This window comes from Camellia sinensis, chromosome 10, assembly GCF_055761805.1.
Source record: "Camellia sinensis isolate YWXY chromosome 10, ASM5576180v1, whole genome shotgun sequence".
In the NCBI taxonomy this organism is placed as follows: Eukaryota; Viridiplantae; Streptophyta; class Magnoliopsida; order Ericales; family Theaceae; genus Camellia; species Camellia sinensis.
The window spans coordinates 92,838,135-92,858,855 of NC_138970.1; positions in this window are offsets into that span (position 1 = coordinate 92,838,135).

Genomic DNA, 20,721 nt, shown 5'->3' on the forward strand with positions numbered 1-20,721 from the left:
CCAGAGAGATGACGATGACCCGTACGACTTCTTTATGATTACAAGGCTAAAAGTATGGGGTGATTCGATCCCCTTTGACATAGATATAGGCCAATGGAAGGCTGCTTAGATTCATCTACTTGGGGCACGCACTTCTCTAGACAGACCGACTATGGTGAGATACAACTGATTCTATGACCGTTTTCACGTAAGCCATCCGGAGACTCAGGAGGAGATTGAGTAGTACACCCGGGACTTCTTGACATTTCTGCTCGGTACAACCTTGTTTATGAGCAAGTGGAATACCATAGGTCTGTATGTGCTGAGTGCTCTGGTGGTGTTACCACGAGTCCGGTTCTATGATTGGGGTGGCGCTGGCCTCGCCACCCTATACGAGTACATGAGCTCCGGTTCCGCAAGAAAGAGAACAACGACAGGGGCTACTGGATGGCCTGGGAGGTACACACAACACTTTCGCTTTCAAATTTTGTTTATTCATTATGCTTTCTTCTTTTCACTTTCTGTCTTTATCTCCATTTCTACCTGTTGACTCACAAATTGATCTTTCCTTGGAACTTTGGGTCTACGCGTACTTCCCTGCTCTTGCCCTGGTTCCACGAGATGAGGTAGAGGCTGTTGTGCCCTACTCCCGGCTATATGATGGCAGGTGTCATCCTCAGCGTTATGGCAATACCATTTTTGCTTACTACTGCCGATTCTTTGACACAGTGGCGGCACATGAGGTAATCTAAAACTCGCACCCATTCCATTCTGTTGCTACGACTTTGATCCACACTCTGACAACTGATGATAACTAAAAACTATGAATTCTCTATTTGCAGATTGTGTGGTAGCTGTAGGCGATGATGCCAGGTCTTGGGATACCTCCTGGCCACAGATCCTACTAGAGGGCCCTTCTGCAAGACTTGGTACCTGGGAGAGAGATTTTTGCACCAGACTCTAGGTTCACCTTCCCCTGTTGTTCCTGCTCCACCTCCACCATCTATGAGGACAGCCGATGGTCTACCAGTCGAGGCCATTGTACAATTTATGGCGGGGATGCCTACCCATTCTACGGGGTTGGGGACTATGTTGCCTTCATCCGAACTCATCTGATGCCACCCCTGACCAAAGCTCACGCAGGAGATGTTGCAGGTGCACCAGTTATTGGAGGTGCTGCTCATGCCGTCAAGCCTGACGCTGGAGGATCTACCCCCGCCGTTCGTGTAGCCGGTCTGCCCATGATTCCGACTGTGATCCCGTGTTGGCGGCCGAGTGAGACGACATACTAAATTCTGATTGAGCTACCGAAGGAGGAGCATGGGTACGTCAGGGACTCTGACGTGTAGCAAATATGCACTTTGCCTCACAATTTGCATTTTATACTCCCCTTTCTAGATACTGATGCCCCAAACTCATTTGCAAGTGCCAGTGGATTATATAGATGGCCTCCTCGAATAGGTTAGCTCTTTAGTGCAGATCGTGCGTAGGAGGGAGGCACTACTTGCTCTTCACGGTTATCAAGTATTCTACCTCTCTCATTTATCTGACTACTCTGATTCTCTTTTGCCATATTCATACTATTCTGCACCACACTGTACTGATTCGTCACATTCATGTTGATTATGCACTGACACTTTGTTTCTTGCTTTCAACCTCCACCCGCACTTGTGGCACCGACGTCCCCAGTGGCACCGACTCCGGCTGGGAGAAGGAGAGGCAGACAAGCTCTAGAACGCGGTAGGGATGAGAGTCGAGGTCTGGGTAGAGACAGGGGTAACCAGAGTTAGAGCAAAGAGTCCCAGGCATTGGAGACTTCCTCCTCGGATTCGATTTTGAGTGGGGATGATTATGAGATTAGCGGCACTGAGGAGTCGTTAAGCAGGCGCTCTAAGTCTGGGAGCGAAGATGATAATGATGCTGCCTCGAAGTTAGGAAGCAAGGAGGATGACACCGGCTCTGGCTCTGAGTTCCACCCTTCTGACGATAACGGCATTGATGGTAACAGTGCTCCTGAGTCCCCTCCACGGAAGAGGACGAAGAGGCCCTCTCGCGCCTGACTCTGATTTTTGTTTTTTTTTTGCTCTTTTCTTTACCTTTGTAGTTTAGCATTTTGTATAGCTTTAGATAGGTCTGTTACTTTTTGTTTTGAACACTTGTATTCTTCTTTGTAAGAACTATGATCGAGGTTGAACCCTACAATTTTATGAAAGAAGGATTTTGTTTTGCAGAGCATCTCGAGAATGGCACCTCACTTGCATGAAATGTAACTAAATATGAAACTGAAAATGCTTATATTTTGAACGATGTTCATAACCGAATATTGAGCCTTTAACTGACCAAATGCAAAATATAACTCGATAAAGGAAAAACAAAGTAAAAACAACCTAAACATACCTAATTACATGTGCCAGAAACAAAAGACTCAAAAACAAAATGGACCAAACACAACACTGTTGCTCAACTGCTTGGCCAACTATTGGTTGGCCAACCACTAGAATGGCCGGTCGGCTAGAAAAGGTGGGCCAGCCGGCTAATCTCTCTAGCTGGACAGCTAGCAACAGCTGTTTGCCACTCACACAACCTTATCCTCTATAAACGTCTTCTCTTGCTCTTTCTTTCGAAAAAACACCATTTTTTCTGTTGTTTTCTTTGAAAATGGAGATATTTCTTACGGGGAGGCTCAAGGATTGGACGGCCACCTTGGATGGCACGGAAAAGCTAATTTTTTGTGATTTCGACATAAACGTGCTTTTACTATTGAGCTGTATTTCGCTTTGTTTTCCGTTCCTTCATGCCACTGTACGATGTTGGAACCCGGTTACACATGTGTTTCGCTTCAAAGCGCAAGAGATATGTCCTACGCTCGAAGAATTTCAAGCATTAATGGAGTCCCGGCGGGATGAGAAGATTATGCCTAAACCCCGTTTTGGCCATGCATGGGCTCTTGAACGAATGTGCAGGCTTACTTTCTGCGAGGCTCTGTCCTTGACTCATGATGGGGAGCTAGATATATCCAGCTTGATTCATCGTTTTTCCGGCATTGGAGACAAAGGTGACCTTCTCTAGCGAGGTTATCGTCAACATACCCTCTGCTTATGTTTACTTGCACATTTTCTATTTACCCCTAGTTACAGCAGAGCTAGCATTAGGTTGAGCGAAGCGGCCCATTGTCTCAAGGACGGTAAGAGCTGCATAGGTTTGGCATTAGTCGAGACTTTGATGGGTTTGGATGCCTTCCATCGACAGGAGACTTCTCAGTTTGCGGGGAATTCACTACTTCTTCAAGTATTTTTTCCCACCCTCTCTTATTTATGATTTCTCACATCACTCTGGCACTCAATCTCTATTTCCTCTCAAAACCCTTTCCTTACTTTTTCTCTCAACGTACATCTTTCTATTATTTAATCTCTGTTATTTTTCATCCCTTCCCAGGTGTGGTTGATGGATAAGCTGAAGGTGGTGGACCCTTGCCCAAAGTATTCAGTCATATCCTACTTCTTTCGTCCATGGGTAGTGGATTTTCCCTCAGAGGGATTGTGATATGATTGGATGTGCAGCAAATCTGCAGTTGACATTGCTTGGCATTGCTCCTGGTTGCACTTGACTGAGATGAGCTATAGAACGTACCGACAGTCAAGTATATAGTTGATTGGTCTCACACCCTGTGTATTTTATTTTTCATTTCTGTTCAGATGCCAGTTTGGACGTGATCAGACCCATCCAGAAGAAGGGATGGAAAACCCAGCGCCATGTCCAGTTCGTGCCTCGTACTTGGCCCTATACCTCACCGTTTGGAGGATGAGGGAGCTTCTAACTCTTGCCACTAGCTTTAGCTATGCCCTTTCCGGCCAATGCTTGGCTTGGCTTGAGGATAAGACATAGGTTGGACCATCCTTGGCTGTAGAGACTTCCGACAGCGCGAGCATGAGGCAAAAGACTAGCACCTAACTCATCCTAGTTTATTGCTTTGATTTTCCTTTTCAAGTTTTTATGATGTAAAAGCGACTTTGATTAACAGAAGAGTGGAAGAATATACTTGTGTTTGAAATCATGTAATTAAAGTTATGAGTACTAAAAATTTTTCTTTTTGGTCTAAATAATGGTCTGTGTTGAAAAATGTGAAATTTTGAGAAAGTCAGCCTCATTAAAACTTTCCAAAACAATTTTCAGAAACGGTCACTACCTAACACACATGGAATCAGTCCTTAAGACGTACAACCCTGAATCAAAAGATCGTAACTGCCCACAACTGCATTCACAATCACTGCTCTGTCTTACAATTGGTCATTCTACCAAATGGACAGGACAAGTAAATAGATGGTGGAAGAAGATGGACCGATCAAACAAATGGACAGGATAGTTAAGTTGAAAACAGTTATGACCAAACTTCAGGACAAAGTTGCCTACATATCCCAAATATGGGAATCAGGTTCGGTTAGGGTTCACTTGAGTATTAACTCTCTCCGTTGCGCTCTAACTTTTGCCAAAGTCACCCTTTTAGGTTTTCAACCTTGCGAGCTCTATTTTTCTTTATTTCTAATTTTGCCAAAGTCGCCCTTTTAGGTTTTCGGCCTAGCGAGCCTCTCAAGGGTAGTATTTCTTCAACTTGTCCATGTTGATCAGCTGTCAGAACTCCAAGCCATCCAAATCCATAAGGATAATTGCTCCTCCTAACCAGATAGACTTAATGATGTAAGGACCAGTCCAATTGGGTCTGAACTTGCCCCAAGCGTCATGGATGGGAGCTCGGTTGTCTTTGAGCACCATATCTCCTTATTTGAGGTTCTTGAATTTAACTTTCTTGTTGAAGGCCCCGGTACTTCTGCGCTGATACCCTTGGATATGATACAACGCCTTCAACATCCTCTCGTTAAACAACGTCAATTCTTCGAACTTGTTCTGCTACCAATCTGCCTCTATTATCTGACACTCAGCCATGATTCTCAGCGATGGTACTTCGATCTCAATCGGCAAAACAGCTTCCATCTCATATACTATAGAATAGGGGGTTGTCCCTATAGATGTTCGAATCAACGCCCTATATCCCTAGAGTGCAAAGGGTAGTTTATCTGGCCAATCTTTGTAAGTTTCCACCATCTTTCATAGAATGTTCTTGACATTCTTGTTTGCGGCCTAAACAGCTTTATTAGTCTCTGGTCTGTATGTTAATGACTTGTGAAAAGCCACATTGTATTTCTCAAGCAAATCCACCACCTCTTTCTTGAAGTGCGAGCCATTGTCCGATATGATCTCATTTGGTACCCCATACCTACAGATGATGTTGTTTCTGATAAACTTGGCCACATGTGACGCTTTTAACACTGAGTAAGACTGCACTTCCATCCACTTGGTAAAATAGTTGATCGTCACCAAGATAAACTCATGTCTATTTAAGCCCTTTGGCGAGACTGCTCCAATAACGTCAATTCCCCAAACTGAGAAAGGCCATGGTGATGTCATGTTGTAAAGCTTTGACGGCGAGATGTTCATGCGATTAGCATGAATTTGACATTTGTGGCATCGCCGAACAAAGTTGATACAATCCTCCTCCATAATTAGCCAATAATAGCCTTGCCTGAGGATCTTCCTAGCCGACATCACACCATTCATGTACGCTCCACACTCTCCTTCGTGGATGGCCTCCATGAGACGGTTTGACTCCTCTTCCTCAACGCAGAGCTTGTGCATTCCCAAATGGCCTCTTTTATATAACTTATTTTCGCAAATGATGAACTGGAAGGCCAGACACCATGTTCCCCGTTTATCCTTGGAATTTGCCCCTGGTGGATACACATCCTTTTCCAGGAAGTTCCAAATGTCATAATACCAGGGGTTCTTATCTTGAACTTCATCTATTGCAGCTATCATTTCATAAGCAGACGTATACTTACGTTCAATGATGATTGGACGCATCTTAACCCCAAGCGGTATGTCTACCATGGAGGATAGAGTTTCCAGCGCATCAGCAAACCAATTATTCTCTCTCAGCAGATGTATGAATGTTAGTTTTTCAAACCTTTGAGTCAGAATGTCCATGTTCTGATGATAAACCTTCATTTGCTCTTCTTTGACCTTCCAGCGCATCAGCAAACCAATTATTCTCTCTCAGCAAATGTATGAATGTTAGTTTTTCAAACCTTCAAAATCAGAATGTCCATGTTCTGATGATAAACCTTCATTTGCTCTTCTTTGACCTTCCAGTCTCTGTTGGCTTAAGAAACAACTAGGTTCGAGTCTTTGATGACGTCCAACCTTATTGCCCCTAGTTCTAGGGCAACTTCTAATCCAGCGATACACACCTTGTATTTTGCTTCATTGTCAAACACTTTGAACCGGAGTTTGAAGGCTAGGGATATATGAGAATTGTCTAGTGCTATCAGCAACACGCCAATCCCATAACCATACTAATTAGCTGCTCTGTCAAAGTACATTGTCCATGTCTGCTCTTCTACCTGCAAAATCTCTTCATTCGGGAATAGGTACTCTACTGCTTCATCTCCTTCTACTAGGTGGTCCACCAGAAATTTCGCTACTACTCTCTCTTTGACAGACTTGCGAGTGACGTACTTAAGGTCAAACTCAAAGAGAAGAAACAACCAACAAGCTAGCCTACCCATAAGCACCAGTTTCTCAAAGAGATATTTGATGGGATCTAATCTCGAAACCAGAATTACGGAGCGACCTAAAAAGTAGTACCTCAGCTCTCTAGTGGCCAAAACCAAAGTTAAGCAAGCTTTCTCTAGAGAAGTGTAGCGGGTTTCGTAATCCAGCATCTTCTCACTCATATAGTAGATGGCCTTCTCCACTTTAGCTTCTGAGTCTTGAACTAGCATGCACCCTATGGTTGCATCTATTACCGACAAATACATGATCAGCGACATCCCTGGCTCTATCGGCGACAATACAAGTGGATTCTAAAGGTACTACTTGATCTGTTCGAAAGCGAACTGACATTAGTCATCCCATCGAAACTTCTTTCCCTTCTTCAAAAGGCCAAATAGTGGTTCACAAGTCAAGGTTAATTTTGAGATAAACTGTCTTATGAACCTAAAAAGCCGCGCACCTCCTTTTCAGTCCTTGGTGGTGGCATTTCGAAGATAGCCTTGATCTTGGGTGGATCTACTTCAATTCCCCTCTGTGTAATCAGAAATCCCAGCATTTTCCCTGTAATCACCCCAAAAGTACACTTCTGCGGGTTCAACCTCAGTCTGTACTCCCTGATCCGTTCAAAGAATTTTTCCAACGCGGTGTAGTGGCCTTCTTGCTCTTTGGATTTTATAATCAGGTCATCCACATACACCTCGACTTCCTTATGGATCATGTCATGCATAATGGTGGTTGCAACCCTTTGATATGTAGCCCTAGCGTTCTTCAACCCGAATGGCATAACTCAGTAGCAATAGGTCCCCTACAGTGTAGTGAATGCGATCTTCTCTGTCCTCAGGCACCATCAAAATCTAATTATATCCAGAAAACCCATTCATGAACGATAGCAATGCATGACCGGTAGTGAAGTCTACCAATTCATCAATGTCCGGCAGTAGAAAGTCGTCCTTTGGACTAGTCGTGTTTAGATCCCGGAAGTCGACGTAAACCCTGATTATGTCGTCTTTCCTCGGAACTAGAATGATAGTGGCTAACCAAGTAGGGTACTCAAACACCATCAAGAATCTCGCATCAATCTGCTTAGTGACTTCCTCTTTAATCTTCAGTGCCCAATCTAGATGGATCCTACGGAGTTTCTGCATAATAGGTCGGGCCTCAGGATCAAGAGGGATCTGGTGCTGTACAATCTCAAGATCGATGCTAGGCATGTCTTCATAGGACCACGCGAAAACATCTTTGAAATCTTTTAATAAAGTGATTAAACGTTGCCTTCCTCCGAAGACAACATGGACCCAATCTGGACTAAATGGGGATCCTTCTTAGTACCCACATTAATTGCAATGATTTCATCTATACAGGGCTTAACACGCCTCTTCTCCTCTCGGTCAATCAAATTTTTCAAAGCCTGAGGAATTTCTTCCTCTTTGTTTTCATTAAAATTTTGAAAATCTCGGTCAATGCAATAAATTAATGGCACAGAGAACTAAACAAAATCTGCAGCATTCTCATTCAGATATTCTAGCTCCTCGGTTACTGACTCAAAAGAAAATGCAAAAGAGGACCTAGACAGGACCTTGGCACCCAGGATACCACCCCTGAAGTGCCAGACTCAGACTCCTCAAAAGGACTCCAATCTGATTCTGATTCAACAGACTCAGTGGAATCAGATTTAGGCTCATCATTCGATTCAGAACTGTCACCCTTTCTTGAATTGCCAAACTAGGTGTGAAGCCTCAGCTGTGTCCACAATGAGATCGGAGTAATCTGACGCTAGTTCATCCCCAATCATAGAGATAGTAACACTATCCCCCAAGTTAACGGGCTCAGCCCTAGTGTTGGAATCCATTAATAGGTCAGCCAATGCCATCCCCAACAGTTTCCTTTAATCGCTAACCCGAGCTGGTGTTTCTACCTTGCCCTATATCAATGCTTGGATTGATCCTCTTCTCCTTGCCATCTGATAACTTGTGATTGAAGAATATCTCAAACCCAGGGTATCTCTTCTTTGTTTCTTGGTCGACCCACGGCTCTGGGAACCCACAGAAAGGGAAGTCTTCTCCTCATGGACAAAGAGTCCATTTAGGGTCCCTTGATCAGCTTGTGGACTAACTCATATTGCCTTTCGACTCTCTTTGCTTTAATTTTCTCCTTCAATTCATCCCTCTTTCTCTTCCAATCTCCTGTATTTGGCTTGTACCCCAGCCCAAAAGCATGGGGGTTATGGCTTATTTCTTTGGCAATAGTATTTCCTTGCTTCCCACTTCTACCGAGTCCCGATCCGAGAAGGTGTCCTTGCTTATTCATCATATAGATGGATTGGGAGCTCACATAAGTCCCATGATCCTCCGCCATGATAGACTGCACCAACTGGGCCTCTACCAAGGTGAACCCGGAGAGAAACACATCCTGTTCTCCATGCAATATCTCCAACAAGGGTGTGGTAATTCCTAGGGGAGGATGGATCAAATAATTTCCATAACTAGTTGTAATCCCCTCTTTAAAAAGATACTTCACCAGTGCACCGTTGAAGAAACTGCCTTCATTTGATGCAGCCAAGGTCTACCCAAGAGTAGATTAAAAGTCGCTGGTACATCTATCACATGGAATTCAACCTCATGCTCAGATGGGCCAATTAGTATTTGGCTCTTGAAGGTTCTCACGACATCACAACTGGTATTGTCGTAATCTCAAACAGCTTGAGTCGTAGGCATGAAGTCAGCTAGCTTCAAGCATATGGCATAAGTGGTCCTCGCCAGACATACGTTGATTGTAGAGCCGGTGTCCACCAACACTACTGGGATCCACTTCTTCCGGCTTTCCAAGGTTACATACAAGGGTTTGTTATGGTTGGCACCCTTAGGTGGCAGCTCTTTGTCCGTAAAGGACAATAATAGAGTAACATCCCCAGATGTGACCAAAGACACCAGTTGGTCGGTCGTGGTGTCTATGGGCAGCTTGGTCTTGTTTAGTGCCTCCAGCAACGCTTGCCTGTGTTCGCGGGAAGCCATCAACAACCCCCAAATCGATATATCTGCCTGGATCTTCTTAAGTTGCCTTAATACTAGGTCTTATTCTATGTCCTTCCCCTTCAACTTCTCAGCCTTTTTCCTGGAGCGTTCTGCTTGATCTAGGGATGGGGGTTTGAAATAATGACCACTTCTGGTCATGTGGTTAATCTCATCTGTGTACCATGTATTGTCTGGGGCACCAGCTTTCCGCCCCTCATCAATGTATGCGAGATTCAGATCACTGTCCTCCCACTATTCTCCTACAGTCATTGATAGGCCATTATCAGGTTCCACACGGATCATATTCACATTGCACCCTCTATCATTGTGCTGCTTCTCCTCTATAGATAATTCAATCTCTGTCTCCTGATACTATCTGAGTTTCTTTGGCATTCTTTCCCTATCACCGGATTCCCATCCAGGCTTTTCTATAATTTGGACATCGTCCGCCTTTGATTTGACATCTTCCCTTCTCTTCCATTTCTCCTATTCCCTGGCTATTTTCCTTTGTATTTCCTGTATTATTTCTTATTGGAACTTTTCCAACGCTCACTCCTTCTCAGCCATAGGCATGGCCTCAACCTTTCTATTCTCACCAATTTCTTCTCCTTTCAAATTCCCCTTTGTCTACTTTTCTGTATCGGATTCCTCTTCGCTACTCAACCACCTGTGGCTGGATTCAAGTTGGCTTAGATCCCACCACCCAATCTGAACACTACCCACATCCTCTTTCTCATAGAAGTAAAGGTTCTCTAAGTCCTCTTCTAGTTCTGCCAGGTCACCAAGACCTTGTTCAGGCCAGTCATCCAGACTTTGCCTAGGCCCATTAGCTCCAATGGCGTTGATGCTAAACGAATCTGGTAATATGATTACGGGCTTTGGTTAATCAGAAGCCACAATATACCAGCTGGGGTCATACTCTTCCACGGGTGAGGGACCTTTCTCCACTACTTGGGTGTCAGACATCCCTTCCTCTGGTGAATTCCACTTCTTTTCCACTTTCGCCACCATAGGCCTTGATTGGGTTTTGGGTGTTATATCCATCATGCACAAATCCGTGCTTTCGGGAATAACCACCTCAGGTTTAGGCAGATAGGATGGGGTGAAGGTGGGCAGTAGTGTATAGTGTATAGATAAGGTTGATATTTCTGGGTGGGGGAACTTAGTTGTGGACAGGGAGTGGGTTGGTGGTCACATTTGGCTTTAAGGGTGGAGCTATGACTTTGTTGTCAATAAGATCCTAGATCTCATGACATTGGCGATAACAACAATCGGTGGGGTGACTGTGCTGTTGGTGGAAGACTCAGTACTGGGTGGGGTCATGTTTGGCTGCGAGTGGATCGGGGAAAGGTCAAGGATCAAGGTGCTTAAGGTGCCCTTTCTCCATTACAAGTTTGAGAGCACGGGCTGGGATCATGTGAAGGGGGTAAAGGTTCTATATTGGTTTCGGGCTGGACTGGCGAGTTGTGAGGTTGCTCCAGCGAAGGGATCGGCTATTTTGGACGTTGTGGTGACGGTACTGATCTCAGCAGGCCTAGGAATGGTGCTATTGCTAGCATCGGTACTCTTGGTAAATGACCTCTTTGTCGGCTCACTTGTTCTCTAAACGATGCCTTTCTTAAACGTGCTCTCAATTTGAACCCCCAACTCATGCAAAGTAACAAACTTAGATGGTGGAGCAACTATCATACATTGTAGCATGTCAGGGTCGAGATTCTGAACTACCAACCGGACCTGTTCCCTTTCTGAGGACCTGTTTGTCATTCTAGCTACCTTTGCCCTCCATCTTGCAACATAGTCAATAAAGGGTTCCTTGGGACTCTGAGTGGTTGCTTCCAGCTCACTAATTGTTACTTCTATCTAAGTATTATATGAATATTGATTAAAAAATCCCTCAGACAGTTCTTCCGAGTTCCGTTTAGTTGAGTCCTCCAGTTTGGCATACCAGATAGCTGCCACATCTGATAAAGTTCTTCCATATAATGACAGTTCTGAGCCCGAGTCAAGCCCATTGGTTTCAGAACATTCGAGAAGAGACGAACATGAACAATAGGATCTCCGTTAACATCAAATCTATCGAGGCACCTTGAACTTTTTCGACAATCTTACAGAGGCCTCGGTATAAACGTCTTCAATATCTGAGATGGAATTGAAGCCTTGAGATTTCTTGAGTGCCTTCTCTAGCCTGGCAATTTTTATAAAAGCCAGATCGATGTCGTTGATATCAAAAGGAAGAAGTCCCACGTGGGGCTAGGCTAGAGGCCTGAAAGCTTGAGCTAGTGCTAACATTTCTTGGGGATCTAGGACTTGAGGGTTTTCAACTGGGGGATGTGGATCAGGATTCAACTGAGCAGCCGGGACTAGATGTACAGTAGATGTCGATGCCCCAAATGGGCGTCGCATTTCAGTAATAGTTTCATCATGAGCGACAATTCTTTGATTCAGTGTATCCATGGTTCTTTGAAAAGCTATCATCATAACAACAATCTCTTCTGCACTTTGAGCCATTATGGGTCTAGGAGAGTTAGCTATTGGTGAGCTGAGTGAGTGAGAACGGACAGGTGACTGTCGAGTGATCTGTGTTGGTGATAACTGCCTGGTTCTTCTCCTCCAAACAACTGGTGGGAAAGAGACTAACACTGGCTAACCGTCAACTAGATCTTGAATTTTGCAAAGCCTACCAGAACGAGTCCACAAAACTTGGGGGATATCAGGTCTCTCTGAAGCTATGATTGCAAGAGTACCTAGCAAAAGAAATAAAGAAAAGGAAAACAATGATCAAAAATCAAACTGCACTTCGGCCCAATTCGCAACAGATATGATCACAGTTGAAGGATTGTATTTCCCACTGAATTCTGCCCCTACAAACTGATATCAACTGTACCGTTGATATAAAGCATTCCTATACAGTTTCACTGTAAAGTACATACCAGGTACAGCCAAAACACCCCTATGAGGGAGGAGGGTTCCTTGTCCTAGATTTTGACATGATCTAGGGTTTTACTACTTCAAGCAAGTAGTATCACAAAATCTTGCATACGGGTGAGCATTTTGTCCTATGTTGGAACAGTCACTATGGCTTTACTATATGCAGCTAAGCCGATTGGTTACAAAGGTCACCTCAGCAAGATTACCTAACAAACCTTTCACACCCAAAACTGAGAAGTGAAAGGAGGATCAAGCAACATGACGGTAATCCAGATCCAAGGGTTGTGTTTCCAACATGGCAGAGCCCACGACTAGCCAGCCTTTTGACAAGCTTTTTAAGCAAGCCGTTCAGGAATAACAGATGGAAAACACAATGACTTAAGAGCACCAATGCAAATGTAATGCAAAGAACATATAAGTGTAGACAAAATTTCACATCATGAAGTTCGAGTCAAGTTCTCTAAATCCCCAGCAGAGTCGCTAGAAACTGTAGCTTGCTTTTCGTGCTCCTAGGAGGGTTTTAGCCTCCTCGGATATGATAGCCCTACAATTCGGACTCCCGTGGTTCTGAATCTAATTTCACAAGTGCAATGTGAAACAACAAAAACACAAATAGAGTCCAAAACAAGTCTTTGGAAAATTGATTTACAATTAAAAAATGCCAAAAATGGACTGCATTGCCAACTTTCAGAGTCGCCACCTAAATATTTTTCAAAAATTTAGGACACCTGTGACTCGTGCCAAAGGCCACTTGTTCTTCATAACCAAAGTGTCTTGGGTCGGGAACTTAGGTATGAGAGGAGAAAGTCATGAATTATGCACCCCACTCACCTAATCGAAGATCGACCTCTACTAATCATTATGTGATTTTTATGTACATTATATGCTCTTATTCCGATTATTATGCTAACATTACTATATGAGGCACACAAGTATAGACTATTTCACCCATTTTGGAATGCTTTGATTTTATGTTTGTTTGAAAAGAATTTCGAATATGTGCTACTTGAAAAAGCGAGCTCATATATTAAGCAAATTATCCCAACTTAAGCGAACTAGCCTTCATCCACATGCATTCAAAGAAATATATCAAATAAGCACTTAACCTCATGGTAAATATGCTTGATATGGCAACACAAACACTTACGTAATATGCTAAAGCAAAAAATGCTCACCTAGTACTCAACCGAGAAAAGCCAAAATAGAAGATTATAGTTAGAAAAATGCATGCTCTAATATGCAAGTGACTGATGCAATACATACAAAATGTAACTATGAGGTTCGGTGACTCAACTCAAAGCATGCGGTAGCGCACATATTCAATTAAGTAGGAAATGGCAACAATGTTAGATTGATGAACTAAACCCAATGCATGCAAAAAATGGATATTTTACTCATGGTAATGATATGAAACCAAAATATGATACTACATGAAACCATCATAAGCAAGTAAATAAAAGGTAGAAAGAATAGGGGTTGGAAGACATACACAATATTACAAGTTTGCCCTCATAAAAGATGGTCCGAATGAATGTCCTAATTAACTAAATAGTACAACACCAAAATTAACTAAACTAACTAATTATTACAAATTCAAATGGAGCCACTAATTAAGTACAACAAACTATTATTAAAGCATTAATTTAAAGGACTACGGGAAGCGAAGCGTTGCATGCGCACAAAAAAGAATATCCTCCCGAAAACCTCTTTGTTGTGCTATCAGAATCTGTTCTAATTACAGTCAGAAAATTATTTTGTTTTTGCCTTAGTTTCTGCTCTGTTCTGCCACAAAAATGATACTGCATGCATAGCAAAACGTGGCTGGCTGACCTTGAGTAGCTGGACAGAAAGGTGGCCGGCTGGCCACTATTTTTAGGTTCTGCCCTGCTGCCACAAAATTGAAACAGAGCAAAAATAGAGTATTTCCATGGGATGTTTATCCTTTTGGCCTCCCCTATCATGAAAATTGATCAAGAAAGGAGTAGACTCGATTCACAAACCATCAATCATCACAATTTGTTACGTGATGATCTATGAACCGATAGGACAAAAGATTAATAAATGGAAATGAAAGACCAACAACACCTCATCCCTATCATAGAGTTACCTCAAAGGAAGTAGTAGACATTGCTTATTGAATCATAAAACATCACTACAAAGTATGTAATGATTCAAGACTCAATAGGTTCAATATAACGTCCAATCGAACCCAATTCAATTTTATTACCTCTTTTTTTGTACCTCTTTTACACCAATTTTGTTAGCCTTTTTTGCATTACCTTTCCATTTCCTTATCTTTTCTTTATTTGTCCAAGAGTGATAATTACGTCCACTAAGTGCAAAAAGTGATAAAGAAAAGTGTCAAACAAGAAGTTGTGCTTAACATGAGAGAGATGTAGTTCCTTGGTAATGAACCTCCGAAGAGATTAAACCATTAAGCATGGAAAGTCTCTTTCTCATACCTTAAGCAACAACCTAGTGTTTGAGGCAACTCTTAATTAAAGAAAGCAAAGAAATGAGGGAGGTTGCAGGGATGATTATACAAAGATGATTATTACAAGTGTGAGTATATGTATGAAAATTATGAAAAAGAGCTATCAACTTAAATAGATTGGTGTCTATGGCCTAAACAACCAAATCAATGAGGACTTACAACAATACAAGCATAGTATTCAAAGCATAACTAAATAAACACACTAAACAGTCCCTAAATAGCATAAAACAGTGCTGAAAATCAGTTTGAAAAGCTAGAAAAAGTAAACAAAAAAAAGGAAAAGAACAAAGCTAGTAAGCAAGCTAAGGAAGGATGGCTAACCCCTCCACTTTTTGGACCCTTAAATCACATATTTTAGCCTTTTAAAACTCTAAAAAATAGTATATAAATCAAAGAAACAAGTGTGAAGAACAAGGATGTAAGCTATGGGATAAGGTTCAAGAAAGGGTGGTTAACCCCTCCACCTTTGGTAGCTTTTAAATCACAAGTTTCATCACTTAAATTCAGTCCAAAACAGAGTATAAACAACAAGAAAATGAGAGGAAAAGAGTAGTGTAAATAAGGGAGAAGATGGCAAAAGCTATACCTCTTGAAGAGATGATACTTTTTAGTTCACAAACCACAAAGTGATCACCCTCAAGAGCTGAAATTTTGGCTCAATAATCTCAGCAAGAAGCCTCAAAATTTTGGTTTAGGAAATGTATATATAGTGTATGTATATTGCAAGATAAAGAGGGAGAGTGTTTGGCAAGTTTTTGTCTCTTGGCAAAATTTTCTAACCTAAAACCATGAGGGATGGTCAAGTATTTATAGAAAAATAGGTTCCCCTGTCGGAAATATCTATATTGAGTCAGCTGGTGCAAGGCATACACATAGGGGGACAGCTGGTAACAAAATATCTGTTGGCCACTGGACATGGTAGACCGGCCATAAAGAGGGATGACTGGCCAATAAAAATTGGCCTGCCGGCCACTTGTTGGCCAGCAGGCCTCTGAGTGGTCAGGTTAGAAAAAATTAGGTTTTGTTCCGAAGGAGGTACAAGGTTTTAGGTTCTGAAAAGCAAAATTAAAGCCTTTTGCTGAAGAAATTGAACGATTGTACAGCGTAATAATTCATCATCGAGTGTTCAACATGAGGCGCCCAAGTCTTAAAGGCAATCAAAAATAGGGTGTCTACATACGGGTTTGTTGTGCTCTAATCCTTCCGGAGGGAGTTCCTTATTTGAGAAAGTCATAGATGGAATGGGCCCAGTTGTCGTAATCAATGACACCAACTGATTTAGTGTGGTATCAATAGACAACTTGGCTTTACTTAATGCTGCAAGCATAGCCTGTCGGTGCTCAAGTGATGCCATGAGCAATCCACAAGTTGAAATATTAGCTTGGATCTTCTTCAACTGTTTAAGGACCAGATTTTCCACTTCTTCCTTTTTTTTTTATTTTCCTTTCTCTGCGTCCTTTCCTGATGGGTCGCCTTGATCTAGATGTGAGGGCTTGAAGAAATGCCCGCTCCTAGTTTGATGATCAATCTCTTCAGAGTACCAGGTGTCATCTGGTGCATTGCTTCCCCAACCTTCATTAGTGTAGGCGAAGTGTAAATCACTGTCTTCCCATCATTCCCCTTCATTTATATATAAGCAATCATCGAACTCAACATGTATCATCCCTACATTACAATCATTCCCTTTTGGCTGGTAAAGTAATGTTGACCAGATTTTTGCAAAGATCTCCCCTCTTCTCAAAGGTAACCATGCTCGACTAGCTCTTTGTTTTTCTTTTTCTACTATTGGACTAGTTGGCCCAATATTCTCGGATTTGGGGACTACCCTTTCAACTTCTCCTCTTGGCATTTACTTTTCAGTCTTCTCTGTTTTAGATTCTTCTGCCTTATTACTTTCCCCGGTTTCACTACTTTTGCCTATCCTTTCATTCCCTTCACTTTTCTAGTGATTTGTGTTTTTTCCCTTCTGTCCTCGTTAATTTCTTCTGCTTCTGAATCCTTCCCACTGCTTCCCATCCATGGATATTGGTCAATTTGTTCAAGTCCCACCATTTGATTTGTACATCTTCTAGATTCTGCTCTTCGAAATGGAGGTTATTCCAATCCTCTTTCAAATCAACCAAGTCATCCAGCCCTTATTGAAATACATTCCTCCTAATGACACTAATAGAGACTGCACCTGGTAAATCAAGCTTTGGTTTTGGATGCCCAACCGATACTATATATCTACTAGGATCATATCCTGACAAATCCCCAATTTCTATCACTGGCACATCCATTGCCACCACAGGATTTTTAGATTCTGACTGAAATTGAGGTGAATCCATCATGCACAGATTAGTACCCTCAGGAATGTGAACTTTGGGTTTGGGTAAGTAGGGAGGGATGAAGTATATACTAGGGTCAAAGACGGGAGATAATGCATGTATAAGGTTAAGACGAGGAGGTGGCGAAACTCGATTATGGGTAGGCAACGGGTTGGTAGTGACATTTGGCCTTTGTGGTGGAGCCTATAGGGAAGCTATGATTTTGTGGTCTATAAGGTCCTGGATCTCATGGCGGAGACGAATACAATGGTCGGTTTCATGGACTTGTTGCTAGTGAAAGGCATAGTACTTTGATACATCATGCCTAGGTAGAAGTGGATCAAGAAGAGGCTGAGAGTCGGGAAGTTTAAGATGGCCTTTCACCAAGGACACAGGGTCAACATAATAACCACAACCACACCCCCTAACTAAATTCACCAAGGTATTCACCCATTTTTCTAGAACACAATACATTTTCAATGTTTAAGTATGAAACAATGCTCAATGCAAGATGTATGAGTAATTAGTTTCAATTCAACTAATTCTCATGCAATTTCTACAACAATCAAAACTATCATCCACCAATAATCCAAAACAAATATTTCTATTCAATAGATAATTTCCAACAAAAGATATAATCTCATCATTTTCAAAATGGAAGTGATATTACATATCTAACTCCACCATTCTCATCGACATGCACATTTGTTTCATTCTGTCAAAACCCAACATCATTTTTCATTTTCTGACACAAACCAAATATCCATGATTTTATAACAAAACCCCTTTTACTTTCAAAATCAAAATCAATTTTTAAATAAAGAAATCTATAATTTTAACATATCTCAACCATAAGAACATCCCCACAACCTTTCTCAAGAATCCATTTGAAAATCCCTCTTTTATATTTCAAAATCAAACCCTAGGTTTAACCCAAAATTTCCAACTCACTAGATTCTTTCAATGTACAAATAACTAAGGTAAAAATCATACCAAAGGTTAAGGAAATCCCTACCTTAGGATTAGAAGACAAGAGAGAGCAACGGTTGAAGTTTGCAGAGCCGAAAATGAAATTTTCTCCGATTAGAACAAAGCTTTAAACGAGCTTTACCTTCTTCTCCAAAGAGCTATGGTGAATAAATCAATGGGTGAGGGAGGGTGTATTTGAGGTTTTAAGTAAGAACTAGAGAAAGAGTGAAGAACTAGGGTTTTGAAATATTTTAGAAAGAGACAGGAAATGAAAAGTGATCCAAAAAGCCCTTTTCCTGAACTAATATACGCGCAGACCGCTCGAGTGACCAAAACACCGCTCGAGCATCAGACACAATAAGTGACACCTTTCAAGTGACCATAAACACAGCTCGAGTGCACAATGACCGCTCCCAAAAGCTTAGACATGTAAAAGACAGCTCGAGCGCAAGAAATACCGCTCGAGCAAAGATACTCTATTTCTAGAAGTTTTGCAGACTATAAAAGACTGCTCTAGCGCAAGAAAGATCGCTCGATTGAACAAGAAGAAAACTGGACAACAACTCTTTGAAGAAACTAACCCCCAACCTGTTCCAAACACAATAATAACTCCTAAACAACCAAACTCAACTAGCAACAAGATGAAAATGGAATGAACATAGTTAAGGACATGGATTCCCTTATTCAAGAGCAAGAAATAGGTCAGGTCTAAACTAGAATCATTATAGTTACACATCACAACATTGACTTCGGCCGCAGCAAGCGTGGTGAAAATGTAATCTCTCCAACCGAGAGTGAAACTGCACTAAGTATTAAAGAAATTAATAGTCAGAAAGAAATTCAAAAAAGGTAACAAGAAATATGCAAAACTTTATATAGCGAAGATCTATTAAAATTTTGACACAAAGATAGAAGTATAGCTAAATTAGACCTAATCGACCCTAATAAAATAATCAAAGTAAAAATAAATGGAATATACTTCTAATGATATAGAAGAATTCAAAAAAAAGATAGAAAAACACAAACGAAAGGGATTAATTAGAGATAGTAAAGTTCACATAGTAGTCTAGCATTTAAGATTAGAAACCATGCTGAAATTAAAAGAGGAAAAGCTATAATGGTAATAAATTACAAAAAAATTAAATAATAATAGTAAAAGATATGGTTATTTTATTCCAAATAAGCAAGTTTTTTTTAACATAATACAGGGTGCCTTCTGATTCTCCAAAATAGACTGTAAAAGTGGATACTAGCAAATGAAAATGAATAAAGAAAATATTCTACTAACAACCTTTAATGTGCCACAATAACATTATGTATGGCTTGTTATGCTATTTGGATTAGAAAATGCACCTCAAATATTTCAAAGAATAATGGATAGTATCTTTAAGGAACTAAATAATATTTGTTTTGTATATATAGATGATATTTTAATTTTCTCTAAATCCATAGAACAACATAGAATAGATATCAAAATAGTAATAGAAGAATGTGAAGAATATGGAACAGTATTATGTGAAAAGAAATGTATAGATGCACAAAAGAAAATAGAATTTTTAGGACTTGAAATCAATACAGGATCAACAAAAATACAAAGTCATGTTCTTGAAAAAAAATTAATAAATTTCCTAATAAAAACTATTAGAGAGATTTTTAGAATGTTTAACTTATGCCTCAGATTTTATAAAAGACTTAGTTAAAATAAGAAATCATTTACAAAAGAAACTAGAAAATGATGAGAGTTGGACTTCGAACTCAGCCGACTCTGCATTAGTAAAATTTAAATAATTAAAAAATTAAAAAAAAAGTGTAAAGATTTGCCTATCCTAACACTTTCTAATAAAAATGATAAGCTAGTACTAGAAACCGATGCAAATAACAATCATTGGAGCACAGTATTGAAAATAAAAGAAAATAATTAACTATATCGGTATTGTAGTGGAAGTTTTAATCAAGCTAAATATAATTATCCTCCCATGAAAAAAAAATTATTAGTCATGATAGAAAAGTTCTTAATATTTTTGGCGCCAAAACTGTTTTTAATAAGAATTGATTGCAAAGACCTACTAAGTTTCATAAATAATAATTTGTCTAACATGTAGGCACAAGAGAGGCTCTTACAATGGCAACTCTGGTTAAAACCATTTACCTTTAATATAGAACATATTAATGGAATAAAAATAGTTTAGCAGATACTCTAACTTGAGAACTTGCAGATGGCTTCCACGTCCACAAGACTCACACTGTCAGAGAAGGAAACACTCAGGAAGTGCTGGACTTGGTGACACAAGACAACGTTGAAATTATCAAAAAAAATGCAGGCAGTAGTAAAGAGTTGTTCCATGAACGAGCTCATCAGGACCACCCATTTAGTTGCCAAAACCTTTTTACGATTAGAAGTATTATATTTGTTTCTTCAACTCCCTTA